Source organism: Mesoplodon mirus (assembly GCF_964341445.2).
Source record: "Mesoplodon mirus genome assembly, chromosome: X".
Classification (NCBI taxonomy): domain Eukaryota; kingdom Metazoa; phylum Chordata; class Mammalia; order Artiodactyla; family Ziphiidae; genus Mesoplodon; species Mesoplodon mirus.
The window spans coordinates 113,610,383-113,631,043 of record NC_138981.1 but is presented as its reverse complement, the minus strand read 5'-3'; the positions used below and the strand labels follow the sequence as shown (position 1 = coordinate 113,631,043).

Below are 20,661 nucleotides of genomic sequence, written 5' to 3'. Positions count from 1 at the left end.
CCTATAAGGTATACTCACATGATTTTAAATAGATGAACACAACATGGTAACTACAGAATAGAATTTTATCAGTTTTAATGGGATTCCGTTCACCTGAGTATAAATGTAAATGCTCTCTTTAACCCAATATTTAAGCCATTACTCCTTGTCCTCCTCCTCCTCCTCTGTTTTTGCTTGGCCATTTAAAAATGAGTCGATTTTTTGAATGATTCTTATCTATAGGTATTTTCTTATTTTCCATGTATGTTGGTGCTTACCTTAGTGTACAGACTTCCTTGCTGGTTTGACTTCAGCATTTTCCTTGAGTTTTATTTTCAAATCCTGCTTTCTTTTCAGGCTCTTACTCAGATCATGTCGTGAAATCCTCATGTGGAGAAATCATTTTTATTTTGTCTTCTCCTTTTGATTTGCATACTCCAGGTTTTGATATAACAAGCTTACAAATTAGCAACAGAGAGAGTTTTAATAGGTGCTGGCTACTTTGCTGTAGTATTATAGCTTCACAGTTTTTTCATAATTTCTCAATCTTGGTTCAAAGTTTTCACTTTGATTTGGATAACCATTTTTTTTGTAGAGAGTTTTATTATTGGGGGAGGGATTTAGTATGCCCAAAGGCTTTTATGCTTCCCTTCTGCCAGCTGGATGCCAGATTTCTGGACCACATGTTCTTTTGAATGGGTGATTTTAAACCCAATGTGTCAAGCATTTTCTAACTTATTTGCCAGACATGCATGAAAAGATATATTCAAAAAATTATAAGCAATTCAGGATCCTCTGGCTTCCATGGATAGGAAGTAATGAGCTTTCATATTGTAATTACAGGAAGCTGGGAAGAAAATTGAGAAACTGGAGATTTTTAAATTAGTGCCCATAGCTCTATTATTATGACATCTGAGAACTTTAAATATTGGAAAACTCAATACCACTATTTGATGACAAGTCTGGAACTGAGATTTGTGACAGATTTTGTTTTGAAATTAGACTTTAACATTGCTCCTTAATATTATCTACTTCATAGAGTATTGGGATGATTGAATGAGATAATGAATATAAAACTCTTAACACAGTGTCTGGTACAGAATACGAGCTCCATAAATGTTAAGTATTATTAACCTCTAGAAATACCAGTTGTTTAATAACTAAGATACCACTTTAGAATACATCATTAAATCTGCTCAGCAAAGCAAATTTATCCTTCTTATTGTGTTTTAGTGGTTATTTTCTGAACCCTAAACTCACTTTTGGAATGTTTACTCAGTAAAATCTGCAGTGTCTCAATTGATTCGAAATTGATATAGAGAATATTCTTAATGGAATAGTTGGTATGTATGTTTATCCTGACCACAGAGGATAGCAGGAGAAATGGACTCTCATAGGTAGATATAGGAAAAGAGAAGCCAAAACCAAACATTTGGTTAGCAGGAGAAATATGCCAGATCATATGTTTTGGCTAGCAACAGACTGTGGCCGGGAGGGTCAGTCAGCTGGTTATAAGCAGGTAAACTGAGTCTGATTCTAAAAGGTCTTAGAAATTAAAGAAGACGGTGAAGGAGGCGAGCGAGCACGGTGCCGCGAGCGGGTTGCGGGCAGCGGGGGACGGCAAACTTTGCTGTTCGCCGTGCTTCCCCGGCCCGGCCCCTTCTCCCATCGCCAACGTCGCCACCCCACTTTCCTCCAACCCCGCACACCTCTCCCCACCCACCCCACCTCCCGTCGCTCCTCCTTGCCGCCTTGACTCTGCTCCGGGGAAAACTTCAAAGCGCCGGATAGCAGGCTCCCTGCTTACTCCCCAGCTGGGAATTTCAGTTTCCTGAGTTTCTGGGAAGGCCTGGTTTCCCCAAAGGAACGATTTCTGGTAGAAGTATGAAGGTCTGACCCAAGAAAAAAAATCCAGTATAGAGGGGTCCGGAGGAAGATGGCGGAAGAGTAAGACGCGGAGGTCACCTTCCTCCCCACAGATACATCAGAAATTCATCTACACGTGGAACAACTCCTACAGAACACCTACTGAACGCTGACAGAAGACCTCAGACCCCCCAAAAGGCAAGAAACTCCCCACATACCTGGGTAGGGCAAAAGAAAAAAAGAATAAACAGAGACAATAGGATAGGGACGGGACCTGCACAAGTGGGAGGGAACCGTGAAGGAGGAAAGGTTTCCACACACTAGAAGCCCCTTCGCGGGCAGAGACTGCGGGTGACGGAGGCGGAAAGCCTCGGAGTAGCGGAGGAGAGCACAGCAACAGGGGTGTGGAGGGCAAAGCAGAGAGATTCCCGCACAGAGGACCGGGCCGACCGGCACTCACCAGCCCAAGAGGCTTGTCTGCCCTGAGAAAACCATAATTCAAAAAGAGACATGTACCAAAATGTTCATTGCAGCTCTATTCACAATAGCCCGGAGATGGAAACAACCTAAGTGTCCATCATTGGATGAATGGATAAAGAAGATGTGGGACATATATACAATGGAATATTACTCAGCCATAAAAAGAAACGAAACTGAGCTATTTGTAATGAGGTGGATAGACCTAGAGCCTGTCATACAGAGTGAAGTAAATCAGAAAGAGAAAGACAAATACCGTATGCTAACACATATATATGGAATTTAAGAAAAAAATGTCATGAAGAACCTAGGGGTAAAACAGGAATAAAGACACAGACCTACTGAGAATGGACTTGAGGATATGGGGAGGGGGAAGGGTAAGCTGTGACAAAGTGAAAGAGAGGCATGGACATATATACACTACGAAACCTAAGGTAGATAGTGGGAAGCAGCCGCATAGCACAGGGAGATCAGCTCGGTGCTTTGTGACCGCCTGGAGGGGTGGGATAGGGAGGGTGGGAGGGAGGGAGACGCAGGAGGGAAGGGATGTGGGAACAGATGTATATGTATGACTGATTCACTTTGTTATAAAGAAGAAAATAATAATAAAAAAAATTAAAGAAGACCAGGTAGACCATCATAGAAAAGTAGAGTCTAAAGTTTGTCTACAGTAGAGAGGCAGTTGGGACAAAATCATGTGTGTAAAGCTGGTGTTCTCTGAAACTGAAAGAGGGTGTCAAGGCAGTTGCACTGAAATTAATGGAAGACACAGACTCACAGGGGTCAATAAATCCTTATAATAGCAGTGGCAAGGAACTGCTTTTCCCCAGGCATTCAAAGCTTCAGAGAGTGCCCTTCTGGTTTTCAGCAATGTGAAATTCATCCATAGCCAGGAATTAAGCTCAAACATGGATATGTGTTGTCAGTGAAAGAAACTAAATGAATCAGGACAATTGAGTTAAACTTTGGGAATCTGCCCACCCATTCTTCCCGCAGATGGACAAGATATCAGATATGATGAAATCGGACCATGTGCCCTTCATGTGTACACTTACAGTTTCAGGCATTTTAGCCAAGTAGATGAACCTTTCTGGGCCACTGTTCAAGGTTGAAGTAATCAATAGGTTACTTTGCTCCTCACTGGCTTTGATAATTCTTTTTATTTTATTTTATGAATTTATTTTATGTATTTATTTTTGGCTGTGTTGGGTCTTTGTTGCTGCACGCGGGCTTTCTCTAGTTGTGGCGAGCGGGGGCTACTCTTCGTTGCGGTGCACAGGCTTCTCATTGCAGTGGCTTCTCTTGTTGTGGAGCACGGGCTTTAGGAGCACTGGCTTCAGGAGTTGTGGCTCGCGGGCTCTAGAGCGCAGGCTCAGTAGTTGTGGCACACAGGCTTAGTTGCTCCGCACCATGCGGGATCTTCCCAGACCAGGGATCGAACCCTTGTCCCCTGCATTGGCAGGCGGATTCTTAACCACTGCACCACCAGGGAAGCCCTGGCTTTGATAATTCTGCTGTGACCACATTTACAGTTATTTGGGGTATTTTCATATTTGATGTGGGCTTGATTTTTCTATACCTTCCTTTTTAAAATCTGAAATCTGGATTTAAATTATACACCTTACAGAAGTAGGAACATAAGTTATTACCCCATTTATTGAGGCAAACCAGAGTTGAAATTGATAGATTTCACAGAATTGTTCTTATAGAAGATGAGTATTACATTTCAGGGTTTAGGTGTTGCTTTCCATTTTCATGGTACAATTTAAGCAATCTTCTTCCTGGCCCCCCTCTGCTTTGGGGGTTTTGTAATCTTTCCTTTGAGACTTGTTGAGATTGACTGAATGATAGAAGAGAACTATTCTATCTGGGCCAGGAAGACAACTTTATAATGACAGTATTATAGTTACACACCTTTCTTTAGTGTTAGCGAGGGCATTGACTACTTGTCCAAAATTCAGTTAAAAGCTGTTAAAAAGACAGCCTATTTTACATTTTCTCTAAATTTTTCTATAAAGAAACACCTATAATTTCCAATCCAGTATAAATCACTCTGAAATATCAAGAGAAAAATTGAATTCTTATTTTAGAGGCTGTTAAGGATACTCTCAGGCCAGTGTGAAGTTTGGGAAATGTAGAACTTAAGATTCTGACCTGTCTGTGCTCTGAACTCTTCACTCCTAATTCTTTTTTTAAAATTCAATTTATTTAAACAAACAAAAATATTCACCCATTTCTCTCACTCCCATCCCCCACCTCTGGCAGCCACCAATCTGTTCTCTATATGTATGAACACTTGGATTTTATGTGTGTGTGTGTGTGTGTGTGTGTGTGTATTTTTTTCCCACATGTAAGAGAAACCATATGGTATTTGTCTTTCTCTGTCTGACTTATTTCACTTACCATAAAGCCCTCAAGGTCCATCCATGTTGTCACAAACGGGAAGATTTCATTCATTTTTATGGCTGATAATATTCCATTATATATACATATATATCACAATTTCTTTATGCATTCATCCATCCATGGACACTTGGGTTGTTTCCATACCTTGGCTACTGTAAATAATGCTGCAGTGAACACGGAGGTGCATATATCTTTTCAAATTAGTGTTTTCGTTTTCTTTGAATAAATACCCAGAAGTGGGATTGCTGTATCATATGGTAGTTCTATTTTTAATTTTTTAAAGAACCTCCATACTGTTTTTTTTTTTTTTTGGCGGTACGCGGGCCTCTCAGTGTTGTGGCTTCTCCCGTGTGGAGCACAGGCTCCGCATGCGCAGGCTCAGCGGCCATGGCTCATGGGCCCAGCCGCTCTGCAGCATGTGGGATCTTCCCGGACTGGGGCACGAACCCGTGTCCCCTGCATCGGCAGGCGGACTCTCAACCACTGCACCACCAGGGAAGCCCCATACTGGTCTTCATGGTGTCTGTACCAATTTACATTCCCACCAACAGTGCGCTAGGATTCCCTTTTCTCCACATCCTCACCAACGTTTGTTATTTCTAGTCTTTTTGATAAGAGCCATTCTGACTGGTGTGAGGTGGTATCTCATTGTGGTTTCTCTGATGGTTAATGTTGTAGAGCATCTTTTTATGTATCTGTTGGCCATCTGTATATCCTCTTTGGAAAAATGTCTATTCAGATCTTCTGCACATTTTAAAATCAGATTATTTGGGGATTTTTTGCTATTGAATTGTATGAGTTCTTTATATATTTTGGATTTTAGCCCTTTATCAGGTATATGCATTGCAAATATTTCCTCCTATTCAGTAGGTTGCCTTTTTATTCCATTGGTGGTTTCCTTTGCTGTGCAGAAGCTTTTTATTTCGATGTATTGCTGTGCAGAAGCTTTTTATTTCGATGTATTGCTGTGCAGAAGCTTTTTATTTCGATGTAGTCCTACTTGTTTATTTTTGCTTTTGTTGCATTCATTTTTGGTGTCAGATTCAAAAAAATCATTGCCAGGACCTATGTCAAGGGGCTTATTACCACCTATGTTTTCTTCTAGGAGTTTTATGGTTTCAGGTCTTATACTCAAATCTTTAATCCATTTTGAGTTAATTTTTGTGTGTGGTGTAAGATAGTGGTTTAGTTTCGTTATTTTGCATGTGGCTGTCCAATGTTCCCAACACGGTTTATTGAAGACACTATCCTTTCCTCACTGTACATTCTTGGCTTCTTTAGTCATAAATTAACTGACCATATATGAGTGGGTTTATTGATGGGCTGTCTATTCTGTTCCATTGATCTACGTATCTGTTTTTATGCCAATACCATTAATTACTATAGCTTTGTAATATAGTTTGAAATCAAGGACCATGGTGTGGTGCCTCCAGCTTTGTTCTTTCTCAAGATTGCTTTGGCTATTTGGGGTCTTTTATGGTTCCATATAAATTTTAGGACTGTTTTTCTATTTTTGTAAAAAATCTCATTGGAATTTTGGTAGGGATTGTATTGAACCTGTATATTGCTTTGGCTAGTATGGACGTTTTAACAATATTAATTCTTTCAATCCATGTGCACAGCATATCTTTTCATTTATTTCTGTCTTCTTCAATTTCTTTCATTAATGTCTTATAGTTTTCAATATATAGGTCTTTTACCTCCTTGGTTAAATTTATTCCTAGGTATTTTATTCTTTTTGATGCAGTGGTAAATAGGATTGTTTTCTTTTTTTTAACATCTTTATTGGAGTATAATTGCTTTGCCATGGTGTGTTAGTTTCTGCTTTATAACAGTGAATCAGTTATACATATACATATGTCCCCATATCTCTTCCCTCTTGCATCTCCCTCCCTCCCACCTTACCTAGCCCACCCCTCTAGGTGGTCACAGAGCACTGAGCTGATCTCCATGTGCTATGTGGCTGCTTCCCACTAGCTATTTGTCTTACGTTTGGAAGTGTATATATGTCCATGCCACTCCCTCACTTTGTCCCAGCTTACCCTTCCTCCTCCTCGTATCCTCAAGTCCATTCTCTAGTAGGTCTGCATCTTTATTCCCGTCTTGCCCCTAGGTTCTTCTGACCAGTTTTTTTCTTTTTTTTTTTTTAGATTCCATATATAGGTGTTAGCACATGGTATTTGTTTTTCTCTTTCTGATTTACTTCGCTCTGTGTGTCAGTCTCTAGGTCCATCCACCTCACTACAAATAACTCAGTTTCTTTCCTTTTTATGGCTGAGTAATAATCCATTGTATATATGTGTCACATCTTCTTTATCCATTGATCTGTTGATGGACACTTAGGTTGCGTCTGTGTCCTGGCTATTGTAAATAGAGCTGCAATGAACATTGTGGTACATGACTGTTTGAATTATGGTTTTCTCAGGGTATATGCCCAGCAGTGGGATTGCTGGGTCGTATGGTAGTTCTATTTTTAGTTCTTTAAGGAGCCTCCATACTGTTGTCCATAGTGGCTGTATCAATTTACATTCCCACCAGCAGTGCAAGAGAGTTCCCTTTTCTCCACACCCTCTCCAGCATTTATTGCTTGTAGATTTTTTGATGATGGCCATTCTGGCTGGTGTGAGATAATATCTCATTGTAGTTTTGATTTGCATTTCTCTAATGATTAATGATGTTGAGCATTCTTTCATGTGTTTGTTGGAAATCTGTATATCTTCTTTGGAGAAATGCCTATTTAGGTCTTCTGCCCAGTTTTGGATTGGGTTGTTTGTTTTTTTGATATTGAGCTGCATGAGTTGCTTGTGTGTTTTGGAGATTAATCCTTTGTCAGTTGCTTCATTTGCAAATATTTTCTCCCATTCTGAGGGTTGTCTTTTGGTCTTGTTTATGGTTTCCTTTGCTGTGCAAAAGCTTTGAAGTTTCATTAGGCCCCATTTGTTTATTTTTGTTTTTATTTCCATTTCTCTAGAAGGTGGGTCCAAAAGGATCTTGCTGTGATTTATGTCATAGAATGTTCTGCCTATGTTTTCCTCTAAGAGCTTGATGGTGTCTGGCCTTACATTTAGGCCTTTAATCCATTTTGAGTTTATTTTTGTGTATGGCGTTAGGGAATGCTCTAATTTCATTCTTTTACATGTAGCTGTCCAGTTTTCCCAGCACCACTTATTGAAGAGGCTGTCTTTTCTCCACTGTATATTCTTGCCTCCTTTATCAAAGATAAGGTGACCATATGTGCGTGGGTTTATCTCTGGGCTTTCTATCCTGCTCCACTGATCTGTATTTCTGTTTTTGTGCCAGTACCATACTGTCTTGATTACTGAAGCTTTGTAGTATAGTCTGAAGTCAGGGAGCCTGATTCCTCCAGCTCCATTTTTCTTTCTCAAGATTGCTTTGGCTCTTCGGGGTCTTTTGTGTTTCCATACAAATTGTGAAATTTTTTGTTCTTGTTTTGTGAAAAATGCCAGTGGTAGTTTGATAAGGATTGCATTGAATCTGTAGATTGCTTTGGGTAGTAGAATCATTTTCACAATTCTTCCAATCCAAGAACATGGTATATCTCTCCATCTATTTGTATCATCTTTAATTTCTTTCATCAGTGTCTTATAATTTTCTGCATACAGGTCTTTTGTCTCCTTAGGTAGGTTTATTCCTAGATATTTTATTATTTTTGTTGCAGTGGTAAATGGGAGTGCTTTCTTAATTTCACTTTCAGATTTTTCATCATTAGTGTATAGGAATGCAAGAGATTTCTCTGCATTAATTTTGTGTCCTGCTACTTTAGGATTGTTTTCTTAATTACTCTTTCTGATACTTCATTATTAGTGTATAGAAACACAGCAGACTTTTGTGTATTGATTCTGTATCCTGCAACTTTGCTGAATTCACTTATTTGTTTTAGGAGTTTTCTGATGGAATCTTTAGAGTTTTCTATATGTAATAACATGTCATCTGCAAATAGTGACAGTTTTACTTCTTCCCATCCAATTTGGATTTCTTTTATTTCTTTTTCTTGCATAATTGCTCTGGGTAGGATTCCCAATACTATGTTGAATAAAAGTTTCTGAAAATGGGCATCCTTGTCTGGGTCCTGATACTAGCAGAAAAGCTTTAAGCTTTCAGCCATTGAGTATGATGTTAGCTGTGGGCTTGTTATATATGGCCTTTACTGTGTTCCTCTCTACCCACTTTGTTGAGAGTTTTTATCATAATTGGGTGTTTAATTTTGTCAAATGCTTTTTCTGCATTTGTTAAGATGATCATATGATTTTTATCCTTCATTTTGTTAATGCTGTGTACCACATTGACTGATTTGCAGATGCTGAACCATCTTTTCATCCCTGGAATAAATCCCATTTGATCTTGGAGTATGAACCTTTAATATATTGTTGAATTCAGTTACCTAATTTTTTTTTTTTTTTTTTTTGTGGTACACGGCCTCTCACTGTTGTGGCCTCTCCCATTGCGGAGCACAGGCTCCGAACGCGCAGGCTCAGCGGCCACGGCTCACGGGCCTAGACACTCTGCGGCATGTGGGACCTTCCCAGTCCGGGGCATGAACCCGTGTCCCCTGCATCGGCAGGCGGACTCTCAACCACTGCGCCACCAGGGAAGCCCCAGTTTTCTAATATTTTGTTGAGAATTTTTGTATCTGTGTTCATCAGGGAAATTGGCCTGTAATTTTCTTTCCTTGTGGCATTCTAAATTTTATTTATTTATTTATTTATTTATTTATTTATTTATTTATTTATTTATTTATTTATGGTTGCGTGGGGTCTGTGTTGCTGTGCGTGGGCTTTCTCTAGTTGCGGCAAGCGGGGGCTACTCTTTGTTGCGGTGTGCGGGCTTCTCATTGCGGTGGCTTCTCTTGTTGTGGAGCATGGGCTCTAGGCGCACAGGCTTCAGTAGTTGTGGCACGTGGGCTCTAGAGCACAGGTCTGCAGTAGTTGTGGTGCACGGGCTTAGTTGCTCCACGATATGTGGGATCTTCCTGGACCAGGGCTCAAACCCATGTCCCCTGCATTGGCAGGCGGATTCTTAACCACTGCTCCACCAGGGAAGTCTTGTTGTGGCATTTCTGACTGGTTTTGATATCAGGGTAATGCAGGCCTTGTAAAATGAGTTTGGAAGAGTTCCAGTCTCTTCTAGTTTTTTGGAAGAGTTTGAGAAGGAATGATATTAATTCTTTGAAAGTTTGGTAGAATTCACCAGTGAAGCCATCTGGTCCTGGTCTTTTGTTTGTTGGGAGGCTTTTTTGTTGTTGTTTTGTTTTTTTGCGGGACACGGGCCTCTCACTGTTGTGGCCTCTCTCGTTGTGGAGCACAGGCTCCGGACGCACAGGCTCAGCATCCATGGCTCACGGGCCCAGCCGCTCTGCGGTATGTGGGATCTTCCCAGACCAGGGCACGAACCCGTTTCCCCTGCATCGGCAGGCGGACTCTCAACCACTGCGCCACCAGGGAAGCCCTGTTGGGAGGCTTTTGATTACTGATTTGATCACCTTATTTGTTATTGGTCTGTTCTGGTTTTCTATTTCACCATGATTTGGACTTAGTAGGTAGTATATTTCTAGGAATTTATCCAGTATTTCTAGATTGTCCAATTTGTTAGCATATAATTCCTCATAGTAGTCTCATAATCCTTTGTATTTCTGTGACATCAGTTGTAATATCTACTCTTTTATTTCTGATTTTGAGTCCTCTTCCTTTTTTTTCTTGGTGAATAATTCTTTACTAAAGTACCCAGCTTTCCAATTAACTCTAGGCAATTAGCTTACAGATATAAGTCACAGTCGTGTATAATATGAATGTGAAATAATGCCTCTAGCAACAGTAACTTCAGACATAGAGGATAGAACTCTTGTGTATACTTGCTTAAGAAATTAACTTTCCCAGAAAACTCCCTTCAAGTCTTACTAGAACTTTTGGCATTGATGTATTAAATTACTTGGTCCTTGAAATCAGGTTACCTTTGGTCCTCTTCCAACTTTTTTAGCCATAAAGCTTTTTTCCTCTATCCTTTTACTAGTCTTATAAGTGCTCCTAATAAGGATTGGAGGCTTTGTACTGAGATTGAGAATCTGAATGTATTGGGCATAATACCAGTGATGAAGTCAGGTAAGGAAGCCCTCACTGGATGCTTAGTAGATACAGTGATGAATCCCCTTACATGATCAAATCACTTAGACGCTATTTTGGTTTACCTCTCTGACAAATAGTCATACTTATGTGACTCACAAATTTGACTAGAGAGTTACTCGAGCTGTTCATAAGTATTTAAAGGATAAATAAACATTTTGTGATAGTTTCTGATGATTGTTTTCCAGTGTGTGTGTGTGTGTGTGTGTGTGTGTGTGTGTGTGTGTGTTGGTAAATAGTGAATGTTCAACGAAATCTTATCAGTGAGTAAATTGGCCCTGAAAATTGAATTGAGTTCAATTCAGTATGTACTTTGGGAGGAGCGTGAATACTTTCCAGCCACTGGGGTGCTGGTTAAAGTCCTGTAGCAGGAAGTTACAGGATGCCATTACAGCCAAAAGTTGCTATCTAAATTTAACTCCTGGCATGAGCTTGTTCTGTAGCAAAATCTAACTGAAAAAAAGAAATTCTTGCTGAAGTTTCAACTACATTTTTAAGAGGAATTTACCTTGCAGAGAGTAAGACTGAAAAACATTTGAGTCACTTTGTAAAATAGGAATACAGTTATGTGTTCTTAATGATGGGGGTCATTGATAAATGTGTAATTAGCAAAATGAAAGCAAGAAGCTGCACTTTTCAGTTTGTTTTTTTACCCACTTTTCATGGCAGCCTGACTTGAATCACTGCCTGTCCTGTCCTCACAGAGCCTGTGAACTAGAGCAACACTCTGACGTCCACCCACTTCTCTCTCATCTTTTGTTCTTCCAGAGTATGTCAGATGTGTAAACTTTGCTCTGATTGTGTATTGTGGGCTCCTTAAATAAAACAATTTTGCAAGGGCAGATCATTGTTACCATACTACATTTATGGCCACTAAGTTTCTACTCTGCTTAAAATCTTTGAGAGCGGCTCCTATTTCTATAATAAACATTACAGTCCTTGAGCCATTTTCAAGGATCTTCAGAAACAACCCACACATGATTTCTCTTCCACAGTATGAACCTGCCATTCTAGCCCGCCCATGTCTGCTCACCATCCTACAAATACCTGATATCTAATCTTCTCATCTCATCCTCATTCGTGCTGTTCCTCTTTCCAGGAAGTCTCTCTGCCCCTCCACCCTCACCTAGGTCCTTCTCATTCTTTAAGGCCCAGCTCCACTTTCTTCTCTTGGAAAACTCCCTTGACAACTTCAGGCCTGAGTGACATCCTCTTCTCAGAACTCTCATCACATTTGTTGTTAATGTTACTGAATTTTGCTCTTAATTGTCTACATCATTTGCTTTTATTTCATATTACGTTGTTCTTGTCTCCCCAACTCAAAAGAGGTTTCTTGAGTACACAGGCAGTGTTTTAAAGCTCATCTGGTTCCCCAGAAACATGTGACACAAGTCTGTGCATATTGTTGGTGGACACAATAAATGTTTGTTGATTAACTGACACTTTCCCACATGAACATTTTCTTATTAATTTATTGAGATATAGTTGATTTACGATATTATAAAAGTTTCAGATATACAAGTGATTCACAATTTTTAAAAGATTATACTCCATTTATAGGTATTATAAAATATTGGCTATATTCCCTGTTCTGTACAATATATCCTTGTAGCTTATTTTATACATAAAAGTTTGTACTTCTTAATCCCCTACCCTTATCTTGCCCCTCCCCCCTTTCCTCTCCCCACTGGCAACCACTTGTTTGTTCTATGTATCTGTGAGTCTATTTCTTTTTTGATACATTCACTAGTGTGTTTTATTTTTTAAATTCCACATATAAGTGATAACATACAGTATTTATCTTTCTCTGACTTAATTCAGCAAGCATAGTACCCTTTCAGTCCCTCCATGTTGTTGCAAATGGCAACATTTCATTCTTTTTTATGGCTGAGTAGTATTCCATTGTATATTGTATACTATATCTTCTTTATCCATTCATCTGTTGATGGACACTTAGGTTGCTTCCATATCTTGGCTATTATAAATAAATAATGCTCATCTGAACATTGGGGTGCATGTATCTTTTCAAATTATTGTTTTCATTTCTTGGGATATATGCCCAGGAGTGGGATTGCTGAATCATATGGTAGTTCTATTTTTAGTTTTTTGAGGAACCTTTGTACTGTTCTCCATAGTGGCTGTACCAATTTATATTCCCATTAACAGTGTACAAGCATTCCCTTTTCTCCACATCCTCACCAATATTTGTTATTCCACATGAACATTTTTAAAGACCTCATTGGCTTGAATTTTAGGGAATCATAATAGGTATTTGTTAAACGGATAAAATGAATGATGGATATGATTTTTTATTTATTTTCACCATCCCCCCATCCCCATTTGTGGCCAACCAATTGAATGTATGATTCTCAGGACAGGGATTTAATCTTGTTCAACTTTGCATCCCCAGCACCTAGATCAGTGCCTAGGTCATATTAGATGCCGAATAAATATTTGTTGAATGAATCTTCAGCAAAATCACCCTGCATATATTAAATGCAATGTCTTGTGACATTTTGTATTTCTCTCATCTCAAATGCTTGAGCATTATAGGACTTAAATGGCCAAATATGTTAAGTTCCTACTGTCTTCAATTTTAAATCCAGTTTTCTGGTGATCTTTTAATGGCTCTGGGATTTCTGTCCCATGGACATAAGCAAGCAATTAACCAGTGTTGTTTGATAACAACTGTGTGCAGAATCCAGGCTTTAGGTTGTTTTTATATTAAATTGGATTAGTTTAAAATATTTAAATGGCATTTATTAGCAAGTTCTCATAGTTTCATATATTATTTTAAAAGGATATATCTTTTTTTTAAAAAAAAAAGATGAACTCCTCTGACTAACAAAACCAATCACATTTGTTGCTAGAGCTATGTTTGAAAGAGACAGTGTAGCACCTGTTTTTTTTTCTTTTTCTGACCATATATATGCACTGAGGTGGGTCTTTTAATTGCTTTATGAAACAGAATAACTTGATTTACGTGCTTTTTGTAAAAGATAAATTTGTTACCCTGGGAATATTGTGAAAAAAAATCAATGAAACTTAAAAGAAAAGCTTAATGAAAAAGTTCTGCACATAGGTGAAATGTCCTTATTTTCACACTTATTTTTTTCAGACATAAAACTCAGTTTTCTATAGGATGCTTGTGAAATTATGGCTTCCATCTGCAGTGCTGAGGACCTCTCATATGCCTTAAAGAACTGGATTGATGGACCACTAAGCTAAACATGTGAGGGAAATAGAACTTGAAGCAAATTAGAAAACTTGAAAGCTTTTAAGCCTTGTCAGCCTGCCAATTCAAGCAGCATGTAGCAGGCGTGTCATATATTCATAGAGCCAAAATAAATGACCACAAGGAATTCCTTGTGGTAATACAGATGTAAGGAAAGCTTAAAATGGAAAGAAAGAAAACGTTGTTTTCATTGTTTATTCCAGAGGTCGATAAATACATTTAAAGAAATGCCTCTTCAGATATTGCTTTAGGTGCCAAAGAGCATCTTTGTGATCTTCTGGACCAGGCATTGGCAATGTTTCTGTTATGTGCTGGCTTGTGAAGGGAAGGCAAAAGAAAGGAGGAGACGAGGAAAGTGTAAGAAAAAGTGGGACAAAAGTAACTGCTGGCAGTGGCCTTGCAAGCCACTCTGGAACAAGGTACTATTTCCATTATATCAGTAGAAAATATTTATTTATTTTGTTTTACCATCAAGAACAATTCCATGAGAAAATGTGTGAATCCTTAAAAATATAGATAATCTACTTAATAATAAATCTAGTGTGTATGTAATTTTAAAGTAAAAACTTTTTTTAAATTGAAGTATAGCTGATTTACAATGTTGTGTTTGTTTCTTGTGTACAGCAAGGTGATTCAGGTGTGTGTATATATATATTCTTTTCCACTATAGCTTACTATAAGATATTAGATATAGTTCCCTATGCTATACAGTAGGACCTTGTGTTTATCTGTTTTATATATAGTAGTTTGTATCTGCTAACCCCAAACTCCTAATTTCTCTCTCCCCCTCCCTTTCCCCTTTGGTAACCATAAGTTTGTTTTCTGTGTCTGTGAGTCTGGTTCTGTTTTGTAAATAAGAAGTTCATTTGTATCATATTTTAGATTCCACATATAAGTGATATCATATGATATTTGTCTTTCTCTGTCTGACATTTCACTTAATATGCTATTCCCTGTGTCCATCCATGTTGCTGCAAATGGGCATATTTCATTCTTTTTTATGGCTCAGTAGTATTCCATTATATATATATATATATATATATATATATACACACACACACACACACACCACATTTTCTTTGTCCAGTCATCAGTTGATGGGCACTTGGATTGTTTCCATGTCTTGGCTATTGCAAATGGTGCTGCAATGAGACTGTCTTCTCGCCATTGTATATTCTTGCCTCCTTTGTCAAAAATTAATTGACTGTAGGTGTGTCGGTTTATTTCTGGGCTCTATTCTGTTCCATTGATCCATATGTCTGTTTTTTGTGTCAGTATCTTGCTTTTTGATTACTGTAGCTTTATAGTATAGCCTAAAGTCAGGGAAAATGATGCCTCCTGCTTTGTTCTTTTTCCTCAGGATTGCTTTGGCAATTTAGGGTCTTTTATGGTTCCATATGAATTTTAGGACTATTTGTTCCAGTTCTGTGAAAAATGTCATGGATATTTTGATAGGGATCACATTAAATCTGTAGATTTCTTTGGGTAGTATGGTCATTCTAACAAGATTAATTCTTCCAGTCCAAGAGCATGGGATATCTTTCTGTTTCTTTAAATCATCTTCAATTCCCTTTATCAATGTTTTATAGTTCTCAGCATATAAGTCTTTTTTTTTTTTTTTGCTGTACGTGGGCCTCTCACTGCTGTGGCCTCTCCCGTTGCAGAGCACAGGCTCCAGATGCGCAGACTCAGTGGCCATGGCTCACAGGCCCAGCCACTCTGCGGCATGTGGAATCTTCCTGGACTGGGGCATGAACCCATGTCCCCTGCATCAGCAGGCGGACTCTCAACCACTGTGCCACCAGGGAAGACCAGCATATAAGTCTTTTAACTTCCTTGGTCAGGTTTATTCCTAAGTATTTTTAAATGTGATTTTTAAAAGGGATTGTTTTTTTGAAGTAAAAATGTTTTTTATTTTCCTTATGTTATATCTAATATAGAATTTTTATAAAGGAGCATTAATTAAAATTCAAAAATAACTCTTTTACTTTCAAGGAAAAATATGTACTTTGGGGATGTTTCTTGTTTCTTCCTGTGGCTCAAATTGAAATCTCCTTCACCCCACTCCCAGTTCAGTTTCATCACACTGATTCTTGGGCAAAAACATTCCAAAAATTAGCCTACTATCCAAAGGTATAGAGAGAAGTCATTTGGTTATCTCATATTTTTACTCTAAATCCAAGATAAGATCTTGCTGTTACCAAAAGAGCAGGAATTAAACCATTCTTTATCGAAACTGAGTGCTCTATATATCAAGAATCGCAGGTACTAACATTTCAATTTGAAAGCTAGAATTATAAGAAAATACTCAACTTTACAGATCTGATAGATATGAATCTGACAGAGGTGGCCAAAGCTCAGCCAGCCTAGAGGATGCTCAACTGACAAAAATCCTTGCTTGGAAGGGTTAAGTTACCATTTAATCTTTGACCTTTCGAAGTAAGAATCCTGAGAAATGCTGTCATGCTCTAACTTCCAATGAGAAGATAGAGTCAGCAAAACTAAGTAAAACATGATCTCTACTTTTATGGAATTTACAGTCTGATAAGGGAGAAAACTTAAGGGCCTATAATAAGAATGTGATCCGTGCCATAAGGGAGACACAGTATCATGACATGACTAAGAAGGTGGGCTCTGGTTGCAGACTGCCTGGGTTTGAACCATGGCTTGAGGGTAGCTACATGAAGTTGTGCAAGACTTAACCTATCTCCATCTCTGTTTCCCCATCTGTAAAATGGGAACAGTAGTACTCTCTTCAAGAGGAATCCGGAGAGTAGTAAGACTTGGTGTGAGTAATTTCTGGGGTGTTTCTTTTAGTGACTCGTTTCTATGCAATAGTGTTTGAGTGTGTGTTTAACAGTATTGTTAAGTTAGAGTGCTTGGTGTACCATTCATGGGAGAATGAGAGACCTGTGTTGGAATCAGAATACCTACAGTCTGCTTCCACCCCTTCATAAACTCTCATAATCATTTCTCTTTGCTGTGCCTTTGGTTTCTTCTCTATTTAAATGAGCATAGGAAGTTCTACGACAGCAGGGACCTTATCAGTCTTGTTCCACATCTAGAACAGTGCTTGGCACATAGTGGATGTGGATAAATGTTGGTGCAGCACAACTCAGGAATATTATGAAGATGGCACCGCAACAGGCATGAACGTAATTTTGAGAAGGAATCATAAGTACTATGCAAAATTGTTTAAGATTCCCAATAGAGATAAGAGATAAGAAATGATCACTGCTACATTTCTCTGCCAGGATCTAAGCACGAGATTTAGAGTCAGAGGATCTTGCCTGGAGCCATGGCTCTACCACTTAAGGCTTTATAACTTCAGATAAGTAATTTAGCTTCCTTGAGCTTCATTTCCTTCATTGGACTTTTTGGGTTATCACCCATGCTTTAGAGTATCTTTTAGAGCTCCAAAGATCAATGAAATAAAAACACTTGCAAGCTGCAAGTACCATACAAGTACAAATGTACTAAGAAACAGTAACCTTTCATGTTCTACATTAGAGGACTATAAATCATGAAAAGCAAACTCGTATTCCTATTACTCAAGTCTAAAGTAGTGAAGATAAAGTTGTATTGTCCCCCAAACAAAGTTGATCTTTAAAATGGACCCCTCCCTGTCTTTAATACAGAGCCAAGCAGTGCGGCAGGATGGAACCTCTCCACTGTCACACCAGCTCTTTTTAGTTGTTGCACCTAGCTTCTTCTGTGCCAGCTCCAAAAATAGTTCCAGTTTGAAGGAAGACATGCAGATATGCACTGGCTAGAACTGTTTTGAGGAACTGGCCAGGGTCCCATCAGAGTTTACCGGTCAATTTTAAAAATGAAGAACATTCCTTCTCCCATTCCCCCTGTCTTACATAAAATGCATGGCCAGAGTTCAATTCCTGTTTGTATTTTTTCGTTTGTAAAAGTTTAAAATTCAAATTTATTATTTATTATTTGTTTCTATACTTGATAGACCTCTGTAGAAAAATCTTTCTCCAGACCCTCATTCACTGTTTATGTTCTGAGGAAAAAACCCATTATATATATATATATTTTTTTCCGTTATTTTTCTTTCAAATGTGTTCAGGCAGCCCATGTAATTTAGTTATAGGACTAAATTTGAATATATCTTTAAATATAAACTTACAAACTCACAGAACATACTCTTTTAGAGTACTTTCTATAATACAAGTGTGGAAATGAATTTACTCTTGAAATTCAACTTCGGAACACTACTTAGAAGAGTGTGTGTCTAAGAAGAATCTAAGAAAGAAAAGATTGGGGGTAGCCAATTCCATCACGTTACGAAGCTTTTTTTTTTTTTGGATGTCATGTCTCTTTAGACTTAAAAAAATAGCTTTATTGATATATAATTCACATATTATCCAATTCACTCATTTAAAGTATACAGTTTAGTGAATGGGCTTTGGTATATTCAAAAAATTGTGCAACCATCACCACTGTCTAATTCCAGAATATTTTCATTACCCCCAAGGAGACCCCATACACATTCAGCAGTTGCTCCACTCTCTCCCCTTCCCCAAGCCCTCACAACCACTAATTTGCTTTCTGACTCTATGGATTTACCTATTCTGGATATTTAATATAAGTGGAAGCATACAATATGTGGCCGCTGTGACTGGCTTCTCCCACTTAGCATCATTTTTGGGGGGTTCATTTGTGTTGTGGCATGTGTCAGTACTTTATTCCTTTTTATGGTAGAATAAGATTTCATTGCATTGACGTATCACATTTTGTGTATCCACTCATCCGCTGATGGACACTTGGATTGTTACTACCTCTTGGCGATTGTGAATAGTGCTGCTATGAACATGAGCGTACACATATGTCTTTGAGATCCTGCTTTCAATTTTTGGGGGTATATTCCTAGGCATGGAACTGCTAGGTTATATGATAACTGCTTAACATTATGAGGAACTGTTACACTGCCGCAGCAACTGCACTATTTTACATTCCCACCAGCAATGTACGATAGTTTCAATTTCTCCAATTTTTCTTTTTTTTTTTTTTTTGCGGTATGCGGGCCTCTCACAGTTGTGGCCTCTCCCGTTGCGGAGCACAGGCTCCGGACGTGCAGGCTCAGCGGCCATGGCTCACGGGCCCAGCCGCTCCGCGGCATGTGGGATCCTCCCCGGCCGGGGCACAAACCCGTGTCCCCTGCATCGGCAGGCGGACTCTCAACCACTGCACCACGAGGGAAGCCCCTCCAAATTTTCTTTTTTATTGTAGCCATCCTAATGGGTGTGAAGTGGTATCACATTGTGATTTTCATTTGCATTTCCCCCATCTGGCTGTTTAAAATAGATATATATTTTAAATATTTTTAGAGGTCATTCACCTGACAAACTTAATCCTCTAGAACGTGGTCCTGAATGAACATATTGCAAAAGGGTTTCCAAACCAGTAAGAGTAGTCACAGACCTTCTGCATGAAAGCCCTGCACTTTGCCCGCAGGCCCCTCATACAGTGAGTAACTAACTCTTATTCAATGCTCATGATTGGCTATTATGTATTCCAGAAAGGAGCTGGACAATCCACGGTGGCAGATATTGTGGCAGGAAGGGAAGTGACAGTAGAAGTGACAATTAACAATCTGCCACAGAAAGAGAACTATAATACTTTCCAGGGTATTTTATGACCCCAAGTCTTCAACCAGAGCCCAAATTATGTTCAGTATTTTTTAAGAAAGCAAAGCTACATATAAAACATTTTAGAAATATTTCCATGAAGAGTGACTTAGAGAAACACGTTTTGCTCTTAAATGGATAAGCCTGCATGAATTTTCTATATACTTAATTTCCTAATGGTATCTGAAAAAATTAGGTGATATTGAGTTTCATCTTGAATGTGGAAAGAATAAAGCAAAAATTCAGATTCTGTAAAATTATTGAAGAAACTGTTCAAAAAAGTAAATGAAATGTTTTCAAGAACTTTAATTCTACTTTTTTGATGAAGTTTACAATTAGTTGATTTGTCTGATACTCAGAGCTTACTTTTGCTTTAGAAAATCCCTCTTATTTTGCTATGTGTTCATGGCATAATGCCAGTAAATTAACATTTAATCGATCTTCTCAGCTGAGTTCCTAGAAATTATTGCTGGTCGACACTGGTTTAAAGTAGAAACCCTAAAGCTGCACAGTGTTTAATGTATGACCGATGTATGAACAGTGCTTTCGGTCTCACTTATTTGTCCATGCTGAAACCTCCTACTGAGTTGTTCCAATATCCCTTCATAAAGACTAAGAACTAATAGAGCATACACAGAAAAAAAAAATCCAGCATCTTTTCAAAGGATTTTTAAAAATCTTTATTGGAGTATAATTGTTTTACAATGGTGTGTTAGTTTCTGCTTTATAACAAAGTGAATCAGTTATACATATACATATGTTCCCATATCTCCTCCCTTTTGCGTCTCCCTCCCTCCCACCCTCCCTATCCCACCCATCCAGGTGGTCAAAAAGCACCGAGCTGATCTCCCTGTGCTATGCGGCTGCTTCCCACTAGCTCTCTATTTTACATTTGGTGGTGTATATATGTCCATGCCAC

General features: G+C 38.6%; 1 protein-coding gene across 3 annotated transcripts in view; it reads left to right on the top strand.

Moving 5' to 3' along the window:
* The window catches only part of MBNL3 (muscleblind like splicing regulator 3), a 131,800-nt gene that overhangs the window by 31,334 nt on the left and 79,805 nt on the right, over window positions 1-20,661 (top strand). The window contains exon 1 of one of the 3 annotated variants that reach the window (XM_082610869.1): window positions 14,485-14,519. The exons of the other annotated variants lie outside the window; for them this stretch is intronic. The gene's annotated coding sequence lies outside the window, so the exon portion shown is untranslated. Of the gene's footprint in view, window positions 1-14,484; window positions 14,520-20,661 lie in introns of those variants that run through there. 3 annotated transcript variants of the gene reach the window in all.